This window comes from Zootoca vivipara, chromosome 5 (assembly GCF_965207765.1).
Source record: "Zootoca vivipara chromosome 5, rZooViv2.hap1.1, whole genome shotgun sequence".
NCBI lineage: Eukaryota > Metazoa > Chordata > Lepidosauria > Squamata > Lacertidae > Zootoca > Zootoca vivipara.
In genome coordinates, this window is record NC_142588.1 from 78,073,052 (window position 1) to 78,091,645 (window position 18,594).

Genomic DNA, 18,594 nt, shown 5'->3' on the forward strand with positions numbered 1-18,594 from the left:
AAATTCAGCTGCATTGCCTTGCATTAGATGCTACTAAAGTGACCTCGTGTATTGCAATTAAGCACAGCACAGTGTATCTATGAGTAGCGGAAAAGCTCACAAGAAAATAGATCCTGAACTGAAGTATGGTTGCAGATCAATTTTAAAGCAATTAAATCATAGGTTTAAAATGTGGTGAGTTAATTATGAAATGAATGGAATAGCAGGATGAGCAGGATGCATAATCCATTAAAATGCTATTCCATTTGAAAAATATTGCTTGTATTGATGACTGTCAAGTCTTGTAATAGCTATCATATCATACAGTAGATGATGCAAATCCATTGCTTCTACTATAAATGTGCAGCTAGCAAAACCATTCGTAGGGTGTATATAATCGACGCTTGAATATCCTGCTGAAACTCAGAGTGCTTAATTGAACATCAGTTAACAAAGAATAAGGTGAATGTTAAAAACAAATCTGTCGGATCACAAAGACAGACAGCAATTTTCTTCGCATGTTCCAAAGTACACAGGGGGATTTTCTCTCACTCCATACATCTTTCATTATGCACTTAAGATGACCGAGAGATTGATCTGTGTTTCCTCATGTAGTATCACACCAATGCAAGAAGTCTATTTACATGACCTGTTAAATGTGCCCATGTGTCTGTATTTTATAAACCTGGTTAGCCACATTCCGCATCATTTATTTATTTTTTAGTGGAAAGGCAGGGTGATGCTATGACATATTAATACATCAGGGGTGAAACAGAAGGGATTCCGGACCAGAGACTTCAGGCTGGGCAACCCTTCTTCTGAAAGTTAAGCAATGTCTGCCGATGTTCCCCGAGTAAACCCGCTCAGGCAGCTTCTCATGAGGGTCCTCCGCCGCCAAACCACAACAATGTTTTCCTCTTGCAAGCATTGGCACTGGACTGAGGAAAGGAAAGCGGCTGCTGTGCACGTCACACGTGTTTGGCCTAGGTGCACGTATTTGCACAGGTGTGACTAATCCTGGAAATACTTAATGAAACCCAGACAATGTTGAGCAATTTGTTTTGACCGGCTGAGGTGATAAAGCATCGAGACAAAGCAAGAAGCTTGTTATTGCGAGCAGAACTGGAGAGCACTTCCTGTTTACGAGGTTACAACCATGTCGGGGGCTGAATAAACTCCAAGGCCGGGGGCTTGGGTCTATTTTGAGCAAATAGACGCTGAGATGAAAATAGAACTTTTGAAACCTTCTCTCCCTTCCGGTCCTCTCATTTTTGTTCATGCCCTAGAATTCTCTCACCCTTAATTTTCCCCCAATGTAATTTTTTACAGGGCTTTTGACTCCTACACCAACATGTGGTTATTGGGACCTGCTTTAGAAATGGCCTGATAAGGTGTAATTGCTTCCACAGACTCCCCTTTTAATTTTATTCTGTTTTAAACTTAGCTGTCCGCTTTAAGCATGTTTACTCAGACACAATCCCCTAGTGACTTCAGTAGGATTTATGCTTGAGAAAGTTCACATAGGGTAAGTTCATGTAGGGTTACAGTATTAGTTGCTTTTATAAGAAATAAATTTTACACCTTGAGGAGAGACAATGATGCAGATAGAATGAACTATTTATTCTTTATTTCCAATTACTTTTTCCAGTTTGGGGTGGGGAGCTGCTCACGGTAGAGAGAAGATTTTATGAAATGCAAACAAAAGATTTAAAAAGATCATTATAGCAAGAAACATGCACAGAACAACTCAAAGGGTAAAATGCAATACAATCGGCCGAAATGTATTGCAGAAACACACTTGAAAAACAGGGCAATCCTAGCCCTGGCTGGGGAGCAGCAGAGAAGAACAGAAGATTGAGCAGGACATTCTTAAGTCCTGCCAGACCACACAGGCCAAGGCAGAAGGTAGTGACCAGGGATGCTAGGATCTGTCAGTCTTGCTTCTCTCATTTTCCAGTCTTAAATTCCATCCTCCACGCTGCTGCCGCTGCTGCAATCTGCAATCTATCTATCTATCTGTCTGTCTGTCTGTCTGTCTATCTATCTATCTATCTATCTATCTATCATCTATCTATTTTAATACTCAGCAAACTTTATCAGCGTTCCAGTGCAAATTTCATTTTGCAAGCAAATGTGTAAAAATGTTGCAAGCAATTTCCCCCAATTTTTTTGTGGATATTGTTTGACTACTAGATAACTGTATTGCAGGATTTGGATACATATGGATTCTGTAGCGTGACGGTGTTTTGGTTCTCATTTTGTTTCAGAAAGTGCAACTGGTCTAAATCCAGACACCCGGTCTAGGTTTTTCAGACCACAACTGTGCTGCATCCCAGATTTTGCTGACTTTTGTACTTTGATAGACAGACATATGGTGAGGCCTATAATTCGCAGGGTCACAGGGACTCCTTCAAGGGGAAGGGGACTGGCTCAGTGGTAGAGCAGTTGCTTTGCCTGCAGAATATTTACAATGCGGGTGGGTTTTTAGTCTATTGTTGTTTTTTAAATCTTTTTAATTTTTTAATTTTTTTTTACTGTGATCACCTTGTTCGTTACCCTCATTCTTGAAAGTTTGCATGCTATAGTTTTGAGTCGTGACTGATTAATTTTACTTTTTATTGTTTTATATCCAGGTGAATGAACTTGAAATAAAGACAGAGTAGGAAATTATATATCTCTTTCATTGCTCCAAACTTGCCTAAAATGGTTTTCTTTCAAACCTCTCTCTTTTTGAGTTCCAGGGCTAAAGTTTACCTATGAAAAAATTGAAGCCAAATGATTTTTTTTCTCCAAACGTTTACCCAGACTGCATTTCCACTGTGGGCTTAGGAGTAAATATCCAATTTCCTCTCCTTTCATTTCTCAGCACTTCATGACTTTTATGGTTCTCACACACAGAATTCCCAATGAAATCAATCAGATTTTCATATCTGACAGGTGAAGCCTGTGTCCCTTGGCTAAAGCAAAGGATCAGGGAAAGACGAGGGCTAAATAAATTAGACTGGGGAGGGGCAGCAAAGTAGCCATTGTAAAGTAAATGTACAATCCAGGCAAAGTTAAGAATTTTTCAACCCTGCTTATTTCAGTGGCAAAGGCTTCGGACAGTACGCAGCTTTGAAATGAATAGCAGTGCTAGGATTTCAGTACATCCTCCTTCCTTCTCAGCTGCTCAAAAATATTGGTAGAATAAGAATTTTTATTGATTGATTTATTAATCTTTTTATACTGCCCTTCATCCAAAGATCACGAGGCAGTTTGCAATATAGAAACACAAAATACATGCCATAACAACAAACAATAACAATATCCACCCACGCACACACAAATCAAAAAGCCGTAGATTAATTAATAATTAGCTGAAGGCCTGGGTGAAGAGGAATGTTTTTGCCTGGTGCAATACTACTACTACTACTACTACTACTAATAATAATAATAATAATAATAATAATAATAATATATGTAAAATTATACCCCGCCCATCTGGCTGGGTTTCCCCAGCCACTCTGGGCGGCTTCCAACAAAATATTAAAATACAGTAGTCCATCAAACATTAGAAGCTTCCCTAAACAGGGCTGCCTTAAGATGTTTTCTAAAGGTCTGGTAATTGTTGTTCTCTTTGACATCTGGTGGGAGGGCGTTCCACAGGGCGGGTGCCACTACCGAGAAGGCCCTCTGCCTGGTTCCCTGTAACTTGGCTTCTCGCAGTGAGGGAACCACCAGAAGGCCCTCAGCGCTGGGCCTCAGTGTCTGGGTAGAACGATGGGGGTGGAGACGCTAATGAAGGCTAATGTAATGAAGGCGCCAGGCAAGCCTCCTGGGTAGAGCATTCTACAAGTGGGAAGCCACCACAGAAAATGATGTGCCAGCTTTGAGGGGCAGCCAGGGGGTAAGGCTACCCTCGTCAGGAAGAAACACAGAGCGGAGGGGGGCAAGGAGTTTTGATTTCTTTTTAAAGCAAGCTTTGTGTGCCCATGTTTAATTTTGCCCCTTTCTAAAATTTATTTATCCGTGTGTTTTTTTTCCTTTTTGTTAATCTACCAAAGACAGGGTGGCCATATTCCCAAAAGTGAAAATCCAGACAAAGTTATTGGGGGGGGGGGAGTTGTTGAGCTTTGGGAACATCTATTCCCCCCTCAAAAAAAAAATAAGTCTTTGGGGTTTTTTGGATTTTTACCGCATTTTTATTTAAAAATCACCATTGTCGCCATATGTCTGGGTTCCCCCGGACATTTTGCTGATTCGGCGACAATCCCCCCCCCCCACACGATTTTGACAGTCCGATTCCCGGATGTGTCTGGGGAAACCCAGACGTATGGCAGCCCTACCAAAGAAGAAAATAAATCTGGGATTAAGGGGTTTTATCAGGACTGTGGGAGAGTGATAAATGCCCCTGTTTTCATCTGAGGAATGTTGGGAGGGTATGCTAGGTTCAATCTTCAGTATCTCCTAACAGAGCTCGGAAACGACTCCTAGCTGCAACCGTGTTGTCAGAGTAAATGATACTGGGCTAGATGTTTTCTAATATTAGCTAAAGTAGCTACCGATGTTCCCATTTAAACAAGGCAGTTAGCAGCCCTGTGCATTTCCATGTGTTATCATTTAGGGGCTATCGGACATAACACTTGAGCCTAACATGTAATGCTTGCTCACGGGTATCTAATCTTCAGATAAATCTCAGGAACGCTGACCTCACCTGCGATCAGATCCAACTGCTGGTATAAACTGCTGGCACACATGGATTTGACCATGAACAAGACCATCTTTCAGTGACTCATAATCTACACAATCCGAATACAGATTAGGAAGAGCGGGCTGGTGCTGAAATGTTGTGTCTGAATCAGTTCTGATCAAAATGAATGAATGTGAGGTTTGAAAGAAAAGTAATGTGGGGTTGGGGGGGGGAATACTTGTCGGCATGTGCCCAGCATTCTCTTCTTCTCTTATGTGAGTGGAGAAGGACACATGCACATATATATATATATATATATATATATATATATATATATATATATATATATATATATCTATCACCAAGACTGAGATTCTGGCACAAAACTGATTTTTATTTTTTTGCAGACAGACAGACATTATTTCACCTCCTTATGTTTGAGGTGACCTTGAGGAGTGTGAATACAATCAGCAGAGTCAACAGAGCTGCCAACGAACAGCTCGGCCAGATGGGAGCCACTCATTCTTACAGCTTCTGACTCATGTGTGTTGCGTGGGTGTGCGGGGGGGGGGGGAGAGAAGTAGAGAAAAGGGAATGGGAAAGAATCTCTTGCTATATTTAACCACGGATAATAGGAAGAGGTTCGGCTATTGAGTTAAGTTGTGTAAATAACAGTAAAATGAAATCACTTTTTAGACATTCATGACTCTATCATTATAGCCTGCTGAGAAAGTGCATGAGTAATGAAGATTGTGGCTTGGAAAAAAAGTCTGACCCCCATATGCAGCACAGCTTCTACATTACGCAAGATCATGGCAATGGCCTTTCTAAATGTAAGTGTATGTTCTTTTTCTGCTCAGTGTCGTTCTGTAACAATACTTCAAGCCTTCTGGCTTGCTAAACCACATTTAAACCCACTGCATTTTCCTCCCTCCTACTTTCGCCATTGCAGTGAAAGTGGCTTCCAGACTGTCGCTATTTTGGGATGGGCTTAAATCACAAACCGGTACATTCAGGTTGTGTAATTATAGCTGATTTGGCTCTCTTTGGCAACAGACCCACTCCCCCCGCCAAAAAAAGAAACGGACCTTTTGTGATAAGGGAAGTGTCAGGAAAATAAACTTGAAAGAGATGGCCAACAAGCACTTGACACAACATCATATAACCTCCCTGCAGATAAATCAGAATGGATGCCCAGTAAATAGTCCATGTTGTCCAAGCCCTCTGCAGACTTTGCGCAAACAAAGCAGGATGAATGCACAGTAAGCAGGTCCTCTGGAAGCAACCCTAAATGGCTTTTAAAAATAGAAATCCAACTCTTTCTGCCTTGTGATGCTGCAGGACTACACCCACTGACTGAAAGAATGAATGCATAGCAGTGTGGCTGGTTCCCATTGCACTGGAAGGCAGGAAGATGAACAGTAAGTGGAGCCAGAACCAATGGCAGGCAGAACCAACTCATTCTAATTTTGCCTCCATCCTTCTCCCTGCTCCATTCTACAGGAGGACAGGCTGAGGCTGGTTGGGTAGTGTCCCATTTATTCTAATGAACCAGCCTCCACTATTGTTCCATCCTCTTAGTGGTGGAGCAATAGAACTGCAAGCACATTTGCAAAGCTAAGCAAGGTCCAATATGGTTTCAAATTGGATGGGGAACTTTGTGCTGAGATTCCTGAATTGCAGGGGGTTGGACTAGCTGACCCTCAGAGTCCCTCCCAACTCTACAATTCTGTGATTCGATGATTTAGGCCATGGGAAGGCAAACTAAGGCCCGGGGGCCAGATCCGGCCCAATCGCCTTCTAAATCTGGCCCATGGATGGTCCAGGAATCAGCGTGTTATTGCATGAGTAGAATGTGCCCTTTTATTTAAAATGCATCTCTGGGTTATTTGTGGGGCCTGCCTGGTGTTTTTACATGAGTAGAATGTGTGCTTTTATTTAAAATGCATCTCTGGGTTATTTGTGGGGCATAGGAATTCATTCATTTATTTTTTCAAAATATAGTCCGGCCCCCCACAAGGTCTGGGGGACAGTGGACTGGCCCCCTGCTGAAAAAGTTTGCTGACCCCTGCTTTAGGCTGTGGTTCTGGAAATTTAGGCTGGACTCTAAGCCCTTTCAGCTCATTCGCATGACCTGTCTGCACACTGAACGTTTATTTTAAAGACTTGTTTTTCCCTTTGCCAGACTTAGGCAGAGCAACAGCAGCAGGGTTTGGATCTGATGTAACTGTATATTGGCTTAATTTACACTGGTTTGTTTTACAGCAGCTTGGGGTCGCTCCCTGAGCCTAACCCTTTTTGCCTTCCTTCCAAATGACTGCAAAGAAGATCTGTGCTGAATTTTTCTAGGGAAAGAGTTCTGTTAACAGGGTGTCACAAAGAGAAGCCCCAACACTGAACTCCAGTCCAATTTCACAAGCCAATGAAGTCCAGAGCAGGTCCCCTTCTGAGGATTTTAGAAAGTGTGTGTAAGTAACAGCTATGGGGTTTGTGAGGGTTCTGCCCTAAGTGACACTCTGCATGTGAATTGCTAATTGTCCGATTATTTGGGTTCACCTGAAAGCTCATCACGACTAAAGGAAAACTGATTCAAGTTTTTCAAGTTATTATAAATGAGCAAGAGCAGAGGGGGGCAAGGACGTCTGGCGATGCTGGAATGCTGAAAACTCTAACAATGTGCTCGGCAGCCTTGACAAATATTTGTAAAATTATTTCCACTTTTACTTTATTTGACTAAAAAGAGCATTATGTTTCTGGAGAGCGCCCAAATATGTTAAGCAAAAGGAATGACCTACTGTGGAAAGGAATCACAGTCACAGAGGAACATTTTCAAGTCCTCCTTATTTTTATAGGTTTCATGAATGTAGTTATTGGAACTGGAGATTTTTGCACGATGAGTAAATTGAGTTTTTTGCATGTGCAGAGTTGTTGTCTTGTTTCCTCATTCGTTTTCCAGTTACGGATGACTCTGGAGGTGTACTTGAAAAAGTGTTGAGGAAATAACTAGTTCCTTAGCCATTTCAAACACTAGGAATGATTCCTTAAATGAAACAGGATCCTGATGGCAACCCAGGGACAATTTGTGGGCTTTTTCAGGTATTTCTATATAACCAGTCAACACATATTGTGTAATACTCCAGATCCCATTTTGGGAGGACAATAAATTATCTCTGCATATAATAGGTATGCAAGTGGGGAGTGTAACCTTTCTGAAGAGACAACTTCGTGAAAAGTGACAGCCATGATATTGCTTGCTCCGCTTTTTAAAAAGTATCATTATTATTTATTAAATTTGTATGCCTCCCTTCATCCAGAGGCCCCAGGGTGGTTCACCAGCACAAGAAAGGGGGAATAGCTATTGAAGCAGAGCCCCAGCTTTATAGCCAAGCAAATACTCTGTATACAGAAAATCTCAGGTCCAATTCCTGGTATCTATCAGGTAGGGATAGGAAAAACTTCTGTCTGAGATCATGAAGAACTCAACAAAAATCACAAAGTTCCCCCATCTGCTTTAGCAGGATTATGATTAAAGTTTTTAACCATATTTTTAGCAGCATATTTCTGAGTGTTGTAGCATTTAATGCTTCACTGCAAAATTCGGAGCAATATAAAACAAACAGAAAGTTTTCTGCCAAATGAAACCATAGCAAAAAGTCTGAAAGTCAAGCATCTAATGATTTTGTGCTTCAGAAGAATCAATGTATTTCTTTAGTGTTTGCTTTCAGTATTGATTATTGCACATCACCTATAGAAGTCCGGACTACTAAAAATACATTCCCGTAAAGCACTCATCAAGGCCTCAGAGTTTATAAATGAAAGTTTTTTAGTGGCCACAAAAATGACTTCTTCTTTAAAAAAAGCAATAATCTCCAAACAGGAGATTTTGTGGTGAAAGATGTTAAGGTGGAGTGACTAATATTAATTCATTTATGCTGATGCACTGTCTGAGAATTTTTGGCACATTCATTTACTACAGTTGCTCTCTGGAATGGACACCCTTGCTGCTGTTGCTGCTGTTTTTGTGTGTGTGTGCTTATAATGGCACACAGAGTGGTTTGTCTGTACCAACATAGCTTCAGCAACATCCTGTGCTTAGCATATGGGGGCTCAGTTGTCCCTGTTGTAGTGCCTGCCAGTTTTGCAAGCTAATACAAAAGTCTACTAAGGAAAGCAAAAGGCTGTATCATTAGCACTGTGGAAGCCAAAATAGCTTGTAGGTGGAACATAGGAAGCTGCCTTATAGTGGTTCACGTATCCCACGATTGTCAACACTTCCTGGCTGTGGCTCCCCAAGGATTCAGGAAGAGGTCTCTCCCCTACCTGGAGATGCTGAGGATTGAACCTGGAACCTTATGCACACAATGCATGTGCCTTACCCCACTGAGATTGCTGTAGTCCCATCTTCACTTTCTGCCCATGTTAAGGGATAGAGAACCCGTGGCCCAACAGTTGTTGGATTCTACCTCCCATTTGCCATAGTCAACATGGTCAATAGTAAGGGGTGATTCAAAGTGCATTGTGTGTGTGCGTGTGTGTGTGTGCACGTGCATATGTGTATGTATGTGTGTTACTTCAGACCACAGACTTGCAGTGCAATCCTTTACATGTCTATACAGAAGCCCCTTTGAGTTCAATAGGGCTTTTTTTGCAGGAAGTGTTTATAGAATTATTGCAGCCCAAGCGGAATGGCCAGTTTAGTCAAATGATAGCAAATTTTGGGGAGGGGAAAAAATAATGTGCCCTAATAATCTGTTCCTTTCCCAAGCCATTTTTTGTTTTGTACATCCAAATCCAGACACAGAGGAGGAGGAGGAGTTTGGATTTGATATCCCGCTTTATCACTACCCTAAGGAGTCTCAAAGCAGCTAGCAATCTCCTTTTCCTTCCTCCCCCACAACAAACACTCTGTGAGGTGAGTGAGGCTGAGAAACTTCAGAGATGTGTGACTAGCCCAAGGTCACCCAGCAGCTGCATGTGGAGGAGCAGGGACACAAACCCGGTTCACCAGATTATGAGTCCACCGCTCTTCACCTCTACACCACACTGGTTATAGATCTTCAACACGCATGCTGTTGCAGACTAAAAACATGTGGTTGTTATTGCTCATTTTATTTTGTAAGGACTTTTTTTAAAACATATATATTTTTTCTTTAATAATGGATAGATAGCAATGTTTATTGTGGCTTTGCAGGTTCTTGACAATTGCCCTTTTAAAAAAACTTTATAGTTCCAGACAGGCACTGCAGGTATCAAGACCCTGATGAACTGACGTGGCTGATGGGCAAGTCATACAGACCTGGTCTAACCTTTACAATGCTGTCCAGTCTTATCGTTATCACACATTACCAAAGCAGAATGTTTTTGCAGCCAGCCAAAAAGAAGGTTGCTACAAATAACTGTTTCCTCCACCGTCTTATTAGCGCACCTGTCAAAAGTACCTGAAGGAGTTATCTGAGTGGAAATGCTTACGACATCCTGTTTAAAAAAGAAATTGAAGTAGATTGGAGGGGGACGGGTTGTTCTTAAGAACACAATGTAACTGGAGCCTTCATAGAGCATATTATGGATATTACTGAATGTCAGACCTGGTTAGCCTCTTCAATCAATTTGCAAAAAGCTTTCAGTTTTATCGATGCTCATTTATGTAGGCAGAAATGGCTGGATTCAATTTCGACTTTAATGTACTTGTAATTAATGAGTGTTAATCAGGGTCAACTGCATGTTGTTATGCAGAAGATACACAACTGGATCTTCCATGTCTCTCTCTGTGTGTGTGTGTGTGCACTGCTGGGCCCATGGGCACATTTGAAAGCTAGAGAAACTGTTTGGGCATCCAGCCTACACCATGACAAATTCTCTAGGCTACAACAGAATGCTTATTTCAAGCCTGTTTTCAGTGTGAGAAGGGAACCCAGTGCTGGCTTGTGGTCATTGGGACTGGTAGGTACAGTGGGCAGGCAAACAAAGCAAAGTGCCATCAAATTCAAGCACAATCTGTAGACATATCAAAGAACCCTATAGCGCACAAAATAAAATGAATCCAAATGATGACACCAGATTGGGAGGAGTGGCTAATACCCCAGAGGACAGGATCACACTTCAAAATGACCTTAACAGATTAGACAACTGGGCCAAAGCAAACAAGATGAATTTTAACAAGGAGAAATGTAAAGTACTACACTTGGGCAAATAAAATGAAAGGCACAAATACAGGATGGGAGACACCTGGCTTGAGAGCAGTACATGTGAAAAGGATCTAGGAGTCTGGGTAGACCACAAACTTGACATGAGTCAGCAGTGTGATGCAGCAGCTAAAAAAGCCAATGCAATTCTGGGCTGCATCAATAGGAGTATAGCATCTAGATCAAGGGAAGTAATAGTACCACTGTATTCTGCTCTGGTCAGACCTCACCTGGAGTACTGTGTCCAGTTCTGGGCACCACAGTTCAAGAAGGATACTGACAAGCTGGAACGTGTCCAGAAGAGGGCAACCAAAATGGTCAAAGGCCTGGAAACGATGCCTTATGAGGAACGGCTTAGGGAGCTGGGTATGTTTAGCCTGGAGAAGAGAAGGTTAAGGGATGATATGATAGCCATGTTCAAATATATGAAAGGATGTCATATAGAGGAGGGAGAAAGATTGTTTTCTGCTGCTCCAGAGAAGCGGACACGGAACAATGGATTCAAAGTACAAGAAAGAAGATTCCACCTAAGCATTAGGAAGAACTTCCTGACAGTAAGAGCTGTTCGGCAGTGGAATTTGCTACCAAGGAGTGTGGTGGAGCCTCCTTCTTTGGAGGTCTTTAAGCAGAGGCTTGACAGGCATATGGTATGTCAAGAATGCTTTGATGGTGTTTCCTGCTTGGCAGGGGGTTGGACTGGATGGCCCTTGTGGTCTCTTCCAACTCTATGATTCTATGATAACTTTTTTGAAGCCATGGGTAGTGGTTCCCAAATGCCACAATCCCTTGAAAGCACAGGTGCTTCAATGCACACAGACACACAGGCATAACTTCTTGCGATATTGAATTGTTGAAGCCAGTTTCTTGTGTATAGAGGTGGGTGGAGCTGTCAATTTTGGTCCCTTCATTTTCTCATTTTCCCAATCTTAAATTCAGTTCTCCGCATATCTGCACCAATTTGTGAGTTTTTTAAAAAAATCCTTGTGAACATCCAGTAGCGTTTTAGTGCAGATTTTCCCCTAATAAACACATTTTTATGTATGCAATTTCCCCCAATGTACACATTTTTGCAAATCAATTCCCCCTACTATAATGCATCTCTGTATGTCATTTTTACTAATAAATGCACTTCTGTGCACACTTTACCTCAGTAGCTGTGCTTTTGTACACATTATTTGGCTGGAGAACTGTTTTGCAAAATTCAGAGAAGTGTGACTTTCAAAGGGAGGCAGGGGCTTACATACTGTTTCAGAAAGTGCAGATTTGGTAGGTTCATCCTTAAATATGAGTTTCATAGAATTTCTCCCTCATCCCTATTTGCAGATGTATTTCCATGGGTGGAAATTGCACTGTTTTGGAATATCTATGAGACAAGTTAATTCAATAGTCATTCCCCCCCCCCCCGTTGCCTCAATCTGCCCAGTGGTGCAGCTGGTTCTGAAAGCAGTTCATGGACGGTCAGCACCCACCATCACAGACCACAATTGCTAGGATTCTTTGGGGTGGAAGGACAACTGGTATAAAACCAAAACAAATCTGTAATGTGAATAAGTTACCTGAGTCACCGTTGGAGAGAGGAGAGATTAGTAGGAGATGGACAAAACACATTCTCTTGGCTTCCATTTGTTGTTGTTTAGTCGTTTAGTCGTGTCCGACTCTTCATGACCCCATGGACCATAGCACGCCAGGCACTCCTGTCTTCCACTGCCTCCCGCAGTTTGGTCAAACTCATGTTGGCTTCCATAGCTTATTCATTAGGCAACAGATTGCAATGTGTGTATTTTCAAAAAGAGTTAGCTGCTTGGTTGTTAAAATATATTCTGCCGTCACAAACTTTTGCAATTTGAGTTACAGGTAGGTAGCTGTGTTGGTCTGAGTCGAAACACAAACTTTTTTTTGCAATTTGAAACCTTCTTCTCGTTTCTAGAATATGTTAACTGCCTTTTCTACACCACATCAGTGTGCTTGTGTGTCGGCAGTTTCATTCAGCCTCAGACTCCATACTCTCTGTGTCCCTTTGAGAGACTTGCTGGGACCTCCAGTAAATACAAATGGAGTAATATGATACTTGCTACACTGACTCAGTAAAAATCACAACATTGTGTTTCCTGAGGAAATGCCTTAGAACATTGCTCCCGGAGGATTCAGAAAGTATCAATTCTTCTCATTATAAGAGATAATTCTACGCATCCCCCTATTGAAGGAGTCAAGCTGACTGCCCTACACACTTCAAGCTGAAAACATAGCATCAGCACAGCAATTTAATATACGACTGGCTCAGGCAGGCATATGACCCGTGAAATCAAAAGCTGTGCACCAGCTTTGTTTTGCGGCTCTTGTAGGTGTTACGGCAACCCCAACCATCTTTGTAGTCCTGCAGGTGGCAATAATAGGAAGCTTACTAGGCCTCTAGCAGGCCTCTGAACATGGCTGCCGGGCTGTGCTCAACTTGGTGAGTCATGAGTTGTACAAGCCTGTGCTACTCAATTTGTTTTAACAGGCAACAAACCAACAAGGCCAAAACAAGACATTTTGTTGACTGAGGTGGACTAGCAAATGGACCCCATCTCCCCATGTAAAGGCGTGTAATAGCAACTTGACTAGCTGGTTTTTGGCACCCAAGACAGAAAATCACACAAGGATATTTTCTTGTTTGCACAACAATAAGAAATGAACAACTAACAATTTAATGCCCTTTCATGATTGCCTAAAATCAGCCACCTGATGCAGCTGCCTAAGTCTGCCTAATGGTAGGGCTGGCTCTGGTCAGCAAACCACTCTGCCTTAGTCAGAGACAAGAATAGAATGATTATAAGGAAATTGGACTCCAGTCAGCAAACATCTTGTAGTATCTCTGTGTAATGCAGGGATGGGAAACCTGTAGACAACTCCAGTCATCCCTGACCATTGGCAATGCTGGTTGGGGCTGATGGGAGATGGGAGTCCAGCAACATCTGACGGCCCACAGGTTCCCACCCCTGCCTTAGAAAACAATGGTGCATATTGCAACACGGCGCCCACTCAAAAGATTCGTAATGAGGAGCTCATTTAAATGACAACGATGAATGCTTCTGATGGATATGCTGATGTCTTTGACAGAACAGTTTATTGCTTGCATGTGTGTTGAATTTAAGACTCCAAAGATGCTGACATGACTTTTAAAATATACTTACAAACACATCTTATGATTTGATTTGTGATTAAAAATCCATGTTCCCCTGGACTGACACTGAATAATGAATAACATACTCTCTTGTGTGCTACACTTAGTAAGAATTATCAGCTACTGTACTACCACAGAGCCTGGGGCGCAGGTGGCACTGTGTGTTAAACCACAGAGCCTAGGGCCTGCTGATCAGAAGGTCGACGGTTCGAATCCCTGCGAACGGGGTGAGCTCCCGTTGCTTGGTCCCAGCTCCTGCCAACCTAGCAGTTTGAAAGCACGCCAAAGTGCAAGTAGATAAATAGGGACCGCTACAGCGGGAAGGTAAACAGCATTTCCGTGTGCTGCTCTGGTTCGCCAGAAGTGGCTTTGTCATGCTGGCCACATGACCTGGAAGCTATACGCCGGCTCCCTCGGCCAATAATGCGAGATGAGCGCGCAACCCCAGAGTCGGTCACGCCTGGACCTAATGGTCAGGGGTCCCTTTACCTTACCACAGAGCCTAGGGCTTGCCGATCAGAAGGTCGGCAGCTCGAATCCCCATGACGGGGTGAGCTCCTGTTGCTCGGTCCCTACTCCTGCCAACCTAGCAGTTTGAAAGCACCTCAAAGTGCAAGTAGATAAATAGGTACTGCTACAGCGGGAAGGTAAACGGTGTTTCTGTGTGCTGCTCTGGTTCGCCAGAAGCAGCTTACAGAAGAAGCTGTAAACTGGCCACATGACTCCCTCGGCCAGTAAAGCGAGATGAGTGCCTTAACCCCAGAGTCGTCCGCAACTGGACCTAATGGTCAGGGGTCCCTTTACCTTTACCTTTACGATGCATTTTGGAAAACGACCCTCCTTGAAAGGCATGCTCACCATGAGTATGAGTAACTTCCGATTGCCCATTAGCTTTCTAACTTGTCAAGTGACATGGAATAACTACTTTTGCTAACATGAGCCCAATCTATGCATGCATTTTTTCAGAAGGAAACCCCATTGAATTCAGTAACTGTGCATAAAATTGCACTCTTAATGAGGGATAGCTTTCCAATTGGTGGGCCATATGAGAAGGGTTGCAACTCAGTGGTAGTACACATTCTCTGCATGCAAATGCTTCACTCCCTGACATTTCCAAGGCTGGGAAAGACTCCTTCCTTTGTTTCTAAAAAGTAGTCAATATTCTGGAAAAAAATCATTCTTGATATAATTCATTTTAACACCACAATTAACACTTTGGTCCAAACCAGGCATCCCCAAACTGCGGCCCTCCAGATGTTTTGGCCTACAACTCCCATGACCCCTAGCTAACAGGACCAGTTGTCAGGGATGATGGGAATTGTAGTCCAAAACATCTGGAGGGCCGAAGTTTGGGGATGCCTGGTCCAAACCCATTTAAAAGTCAGTTGTGACTAAGATCACGATCCCATGCACACTTTCTTGAGAGTAAATCCCTTGCTTTGGACCTCACCTCTGGATAAATCTCCATAGGATTGGGCTCTGCTGTAGCTGAGAACTCTAATGCATTATTTGGATTTATTGGCACATTTTGCAAACACTTATGCACTTGGTTCCAATACATTTGCCTGTGATTAACTTTGCCACACTAAAGAGGTTTCTTCCACATCTTCAACTGTATGAATTATTAACATTGGCTAATAGGTCAATGATACTAACAGATTGCCAAGCGTGCCAAATGTGGCTTTATTTACAGAAAAGGTGGCGGGCACCAGTGTTTCATTGCTTTTTCAAGGAGGGTCCAGGGCAGGTATCTGTTTTGGGTTTTGAGGCACAGGCAGTTGCTGGAGTTGGCGCTGGCTCAGGGTGGCATCTGGGAGTCTAATCAGCAATGAACTATAAATCTAGCAAATGAGTGACATGAGTGAGAAACATTTTTCTTTGCTCTTCACTGTATACCCCCTAAAATTATACTGTGTGTGTGTCACAGAGACACACAAACACACACAGAGGGGGGGTAGCCATTATAAATAAGCCCTGCTGATAAAAATGATTATTTATGTTGCCAGTAATGGAGCATAAACAGCGCCCTTATTAGTAGGCAATTTCACGGTATCTGCTCAGTACTTCTGCGATTCCCGGTTTTAAATGGACACATCCATTAATTCCCTCTCCACCCCCTCAATGTGAAAGCCTGACTTAGTTCAAAAACAGTCAGGATGAAAACACAGTCCTAGTTTAGGGATAGCATTTACATGCAGGTCTTTTTGCCATTGTGCCACAGGTCCATTACATGCTGTGTGAGTCATCACAATGCACATTGTAGCAGTTGGCTGAAAATGAGAATGTATTCCATGTGTGAAAGTTAATCCAAATATGGAAATTGCCCTGTTTTGTATTAACTACTGATGAAACAGCGTAATCCCCGGGGGTTTTTTTTCTAGATGCTTATTCCTTTAAACTTGTGTGTTTGTGTGTGTGGCAAACTGGCCATATATTTCCCCACAATGAAAAAAGTTATTTAATTCCCTTGGCATATTAAGAAACCAGTCTCTGGTGTGGCGTACAGCAAACGTATAGAATGTAAGCACATTATTCAAGGTATCCAGATCAGGTGGGAATCTGACATGACATCAGAACACAGCATCCTCTAGCAGCTCAGGGTCACAGGACACAGGGAACTACTTTTGATCCATCAAGTTCAGTACTGTCTGCACTGACTGGCAGCAGCCTTCTCTCTCAGTCCTCCCTAGAGGTCCAAGGGATTGAACCTGGGACACTGTGCATGCAAAGCAGATGCTTGGCCACTGAGCTATGGACCTTCCCTTCTGTTGGAGACCAGGCTGAGGAGAGCTACTTTGATAAGGAATGGTGGGGAGCCTCCCCCTCCCCCTGCTCCTGACCAGGATCCTGAAGCTGCCCAGGAGCAGTGGAGCAGTATAGATTTGGAGCAGTGGTTTGCAGAGGGACATAGTTTGGAAGACAACAGCTTTTCAGAACTGAGTGGGGAACAGCTAGGAGGAGGAGAACAGGGGGGGAGAGAATTAACAGACTCCCTTTTGCTGGAAAGTGTCCAACCGATCAGTCCAAGGTCAAGGAGAGGAGATAAGGTAGAAGGCCAAATGGTTTATAGATCAGGTTGCCAGATGAGGAAGTGACGGGGGTGGCTCGGGGGGGGGGAGTGGGTGGAAACCTTAATTGGGAGCGCCTTTCCTCTGAGAATGGAGTCTTTGTTCTTTCGCTGTGAACATTAAAAACTTATTTAACTGGTAAGAGACTATTTTTGTTTTGTCCTGTTTATCTACAGCCAAAGGGAGAGAGGAAGCCATTTCCCCGAAGCTTGACACCCAGCAGGGTCCACCCCTACACAAGATGTGACCTAAGAATCACCCTTGTTATAACTGACCAAGGTACATTTAGTCAAGGACTCCATTACTTTCCAAAAGTCAGATGCTTCTGCAACTTATTAAGTCAGGCCCCATTTCAAGTAGCATGATAGGACCCAAGATGCAGATATGGCAATCTGTTTGCTTATTTGGAAGTACACAGAGGTTCCATGATACACCTAGCCACCACAATTTTGTCTCCATCCTTTTAAGAAAGCCATCTAAATTAGTGGCCACCCCTCCTTCTCTTTCGTTATAGAGAAAGTCTTGAGTTTAGTTATGTGCTGTGTGAAAGCATACTTTCTTCTGTCTGTCTTGGCCTGAACTTACTAACTAGATCAGCAGTGTGCACATGAACAAAACATACATGCATGCAGGGCCGTCTCAAGCATGTCGGGTGGTGGTGCGGAGATCGCTCTGGCGCCCCCGCCCTGGTGGGTGGGCGCAACACGCAGCACAGCTTTGCCACGCAGTGCCCCTGTCAGCCTGGCGCCCTGCGCCACCCAGCCTACCCCTAGAGCTGGCCCTGCATGCATGCATATATACGTGGCGCTTTGCAACATGGCTTCAAATTTAATTTTGGTCTCTGAGAATCAAAGAAAGCAAAATGAAGAAATGTCATATGCCGGTTCTCCTAACAACAGGAGTATCGGTTACAGAAAATTTACATTCAAGCTTTCAGTGCAGGCCAAGTAAGCAGAATGCAAATGACAGTAACAAATGCAGTTTAGTTGTTTGGTATCAGATTTGGCACATTCAGAACAATGGAGATATTCCCTATTTTGCCATCTTTCATGAATAACCTTTTCCATGATCCACACAGTCCAGATTTTAATAAAACCTTTATTGATTTGCCTATGGAAGTTCTTCTTTTCTCGCAGGATGTTCTGTGGCCAATTTAGTCATGTTAATAAACAAGGATAATCTGTTCCACACTCACACAGTTCAAGGTTTATGAATATGGTGCAATACACAAAGAAGGAAACATAAAATAGACATCCTATGAGCCTGAGACCCCTAACTAAGAAGGAAGAAGAGTGATATTTCTAAAGGTTTGCTCTGAAGACATGCTTCCAGAAAACAAATTATTCCAATTTTACTCAGAAACACAGATGATCTGTAACAATATTTATGAAACTGCCTTATCCTGATTGAGAACATCGATCTATCTAGGCCAGGCATAGGCAATCTTTGGCTCCCAGATGTTTTGGAACTACAACTCCCATGATCCCTGACCACTGGCCCTGTTAGCTAGGGATCATGGGAGTCGAAGTTCCA